The following is a 5039-nucleotide window of genomic DNA, read 5'->3' as shown; positions in this document are numbered from 1 at the left end:
CACAAAAAGACAACAGCATTCAGCTAGCTCTCTCCTTAGGATGTTTGTTCTGGGAAAGCCAGCTATCATGCTAAGAGGAAGCCTAAACTCACCACACAAGAGACCACAAAGTTTCACCTGGAGAGAAACTGAGGCCTTCAGCCAATAACCAGCAGCACCTATTGGACATGTGAGTGAATGACACTTTAGATGAGATAAGTCCCCAGCCTTAGAGCCACCCTATCTGCTGCCAAGTGGAGCAAAGATGAGCTACCCATCTACATGCAGCTATATCTCTTTGGTCCACAGGGCTCCAGAAGCTGAAACTGAGGAATCACCCTAGAGAAGTGTTCTACTCTTGGAGACCGGATTTAGATGATGAGATCCCAGACTTTAAGCTGAGGCTTCAATGGGATGAAATCTGTAGGGCTAGAGGGAAGGCATGAGTATATTTTGCATGTGTGGGTATTTGAATTGTTATGTCCAGAAGACAGATTATGGCAGATGTTATTTCATACAAGCAACAATGTCTCCATTTCCAATAGCTTACAATGTGATGGCTCCTCCCACTGAAAGGTGAGGTCTTTGTTCTCTCCCCTTGAGTTGGGGCAGTGGCTTGTGATTGCTTCAACCAATAGAGTAAGGCAGAAGGGATGCTACGTGACATCCAGGGCTAGATCTTTGCGGGACTTTGGCTCCTCTCTGAGAAAGCCTCCTATCAGGCTGTGAGAAAGTCCAAATTAGCCCAGGTAGAGAGAACATGTAGAGAGGCCCCAAGAAGAGGAGCAGAGGCCCCAGCCAATATCAAGGTTGAGTAAAGAAGCCTCCAGATGATTCAGGATGCCTCAGCTGCTGCCATGTGGGACAGAGATGAGCTATATACATCAAGCTTTGTCCAAATTGCAGGTTCATGAACAACAGATAAATTCTGTTTTTGTTTTGAGCCACTAATTTTGGGGGTAACTTGTTATGCAGCATTAAATTGCCATAACAAAGGTAAATCCCTGTATCAGAAGGCAGAGTCTGGCATTGGGAGGTAGAATCCTCTTCTCTTTTGCAATTAGTCCCTATGCTACTAAGAAAACATCCTCATTTTTTCTGAGTTCTTGTAAATAATATCCTTTGCAAGCAAAGATCTTCATTCTTAAGTACAAAGCAATATTTTAAAAAAACTAATTTTCCATCTGAAGATTTTATTTTATTTTATTTTTTCAATATATGAAGTTTATTGTCAAATTGGTTTCCATACAACACCCAGTGCTCATCCCAAAAGATGCCCTCCTCAATACCCATCACCCACCCTCCCCTCCCTCCCACCCCCCATCAACCCTCAGTTTGTTCTCAGTTTTTAAGAGTCTCTTATGCTTTGGCTCTCTCCCACTCTAACCTCTTTTTTTTTTCTTCTCCCCCATGGGTTTCTGTTAAGTTTCTCATCCATCTGAGGATTTTAAACGTGACATTATTTCATCTAAAAATCTCTGACATAATAGAAACACAGGAGATTTGCTCAGTGGTTTGTCACAAATGAAGCAAAGGTCATCTTCTGAATACGACCCAGGTACCTAAATTCTGAAGCAAAACTACCAAATATTGTAGAATTACTGGGCTGTATAGAATGTGCTCCTGTTGTTGTTCCTGAATAAGAGGTTTAGATAAAGATGTGCCTTATCACATACTGAATTTACTCTCCAAATAAAAGAGATCCTGCTTTTCTGGGCTCTGTGGCTTCAGATTTACCAAGTGAAAGTAGCACCCACATTCCAGATGATAAGCAGCTCTTGAGGCCTCCTATCTCTCCTCTTGATCTGAACCTCCCTTCTCCCATTTTTCGCACATCCTTAACCTTCTCCTCAAAAAGACAGATCTTTAAGATTTTTTTTTCCAGAATTGATCATTTGGATGTCAGGTCGTTTTGGAACCAGTGATTAGTGAATATGATAAATTACCAGTAGTGGGTTTGCTTTTGCAGGTTTGAAGTTTTGATGCATTAGTTATTTCCACCCAGGAAAATTATAACTCTGAACCACATCAACTTGTAAATCTCCAGATAGAAAACTAGATTGTTATGGATATTGCTTTGTGTTTGGGAATGTAGGTCCTTTATATCAACAAGATCTAAATTTGTATTAGCACCAGCTATGTTTTAAACTATTTTCAAATATTTTCTCCTCAATCTATTTGAGCCCAGAGATATTTCTTAGAGGTTAAAACAGGCTGATTTTTAAAATTCCGTGTTCCATAAAAATTTCAAGGCGTAGGCACAGAAGACGGTGTCCCTTTGTTTAAGGTACACGTGTGATACAGGATAATTTCTTGGAGGTTTGCTCCAGAATTGGCAGGTCTGTTTTCTCTTTGTCCTCATCTATTTGTCCTTCTTGTGAAAGGGTCTTTAGACAATGGAGTTAACAAACTGCACATAAAGCAAATGCCTAGATATTTATATTCCTAGGCTGTTGTTTACACAAATTTTTCAGTGTTTGTGATTATGGGTGTCCCTCCCTGAGATGTGAGAGGTTGGGGTAGGCTGGTTTACATGAATTCCTCTCTGGGAATACACACGGATTCACATTAGAAGCAGCAGGAGGATTTTCAAGGGAGAGAATTTCAGGACAGTGTACAGAATCGGAGCCGGGGGGTCATGACCTTGCCTATTGATCCAGCCTCTCTAATTTCCACAGCTTGCTGAGGCTTGTTCTTCCAGCCTGCTGGTGTACATTAGAGCAGAAATCCATAACATGGCCATGTTCATCCAAGCACAGGAAGAAACTAAATTAAATGTTAAAAAACAATCTGAGGCCAGAGTTGGAGACAATTCATCATGATCCTAGATGCCAGGCAGGTGGGATGACCAAGGATTCCTCAGCCAATAGACCCCCAAACAGAATATGGAAAGGCCTTGGTGCCTCATTTGTCAGGTACACAGCAGAGAGTCTGAAAACGCATGAAGGTCAGCTCTTTTGGCTGCAACATATTTTTCCTCAAGAATGAGATATTACACATCTGAAAAGTGTAACTGAAGTAAATTAGCAGAAAGAATTGGGAGAAATGAATGGAATTCTTTATGAAACGCATACTTGGGGCAGTGTTTGGCAAATTCTCAAAGCTAGGGATGCTTCTGTGGCATTTTCATCCCACTGTATTCTGGGGCCAGCCAGTTCAGTTTATACTGTAGGAAGGAGAATGGCTCGCCAGAGTCCTGACCTTTCTTCTGGGTGACGGAGATTCAGAACAATAGCACCTCTGGCACCTCAAAATGAAGTCAGTGTGTTAAGGTAAAGGACACCAGACACCCTGATGTTCTAAAACATCTGGATGATGCACTTCACTGTTCACTTTTCATCTAGATATTTCGCCTCAAGTAGACAGAGCTGAAGGCAGCATGCTCAAGGCATATTGGACAATGCCGAAACTGCCCTTTTCTGCTTCTTCCTTTGATCTCATTTATATTGGACATGGAGCTCATGCCATTTATTTGCCATTTACTTATTGATTAATCTAAAATGTTTAACCTGACGGAGGCATCACAAATGGCAGGTTGTTCTGCTGGGAGCTGCCTCAAATGCTGGGATGCATTCCTCAAAAGGCATTATCCAGGTAAAATCCCATCCTAATGAATACTGCAGCAGCATGGCCAGGGCCCTGTTTGGGTGGTGGCAAGGATGCGGCAAAAATGATTGAAGGTTGGCAGAATTGTGCTAAGTAATAACAAGGGCAGCATTGCCCTGGAACAAATTCAGGCAACCCTCACATACAGCATCCGCTCACCCACAAAGAAGAAGTGTTCTGCAATTGTACTTCAGGTTAAAGTTCTATTTGTATGCTAATGTCTCATTGGGCTGTCCCAGGAGAGTTCTGAGGGGAGCGGGGCAAGAACTTAAAGGGAAGCGGGGCACATTTGAATGAATCTGTGAGCCAATAGAAATGAAACCAGAGTGTGGGAGCTATAAAAGAGGCAGTGAAGGAAACGGAGGCTGCAGGACAGTAAAGGACTTGCCCCCAGACACACCTGGGGCTATGACAGCGTGCATCATTTACTGAAGTGCCATGGTTCAGAGCATGCACTCTGCAATCAACAGTCTGCATTCTGTGACCTGTCTCAATGGCTTACTCCCTGTATGGACCTTGGACAAATTTATCTGTCTGTTCTGTGCTTTCTCATCCGTAAACTGAGGATATTAAGAGTATTCTAATAGTGCTGTGAGAATTAAGTGAGATAATGTATCCATAAACCTTTACCAGTGCTTGGCACATGGTTAACACTCAACAAGTAATATTGATGTTATTCTGTGCTATTTTTCCCTTCGAGAGCAGCTAGCCCAGCATATCTTTTATTTATGTATTCATTTTAAGTAAACACATCTGTATGGAAAAATGTTCAGACATTAAGCATAGAGTGGGGTGAGTTTTCACAAACTGAACACCCCTACCCAAATGAAGAAGCAGAACTTTATCAGAACCCCAGAAGTCCACCTCCTGCCTCTCCAGTCTGATTCCTCCCAACGAATGTAACTACCAGTCAAATTTCTTTCACAGTCTGCTAATTTCCCCTGTTTTCAACTTTATGCAAATGGAATTGTGCAGTATTTACTCTTTTGTATCTGGTTTCTTCTCCTCGATACTATTTGTGAGATTTATTACTTGATAAAACAGAATTCTGTTCATTCTCATTTCAGAGATCCTGCATTTCCTTATTACAGCCTCACAGAACACTTAGGTCTTCTAAACAGTTGGGAGCAAAGTAAGAAACAATTTGTTAAGCAAAATACAGTACCAAAGCACTTAAAAAATATATTTAAGGGCAGTTGGGTGGCTCAGTTGCTTGAGTATCCAACTCTTTGATTTCTGCTCAGTTCATGATCCCATGATTGTGGGATTGAGCCCCACATCCGGCTTGCTCACTGAGCATGAGCCTGCTTAAGATTCTCCATCTCTCTCTCTCTCCCTCTCTCTCTCTCTCTCTCTCTCTCTCTCTCTCTCTCTCTCCACACACACACACCCTTCTCCCCTGCTTATACACGCTCTCTCTCAAAAACTATATATATATTTAAATTAGAGATCAT

The sequence above is a fragment of the Puma concolor genome, chromosome B3 (assembly GCF_028749965.1).
Source record: "Puma concolor isolate L17-30 chromosome B3, mPumCon1.1.hap2, whole genome shotgun sequence".
In the NCBI taxonomy this organism is placed as follows: domain Eukaryota; kingdom Metazoa; phylum Chordata; class Mammalia; order Carnivora; family Felidae; genus Puma; species Puma concolor.
This window is presented reverse-complemented; position numbering follows the sequence as displayed.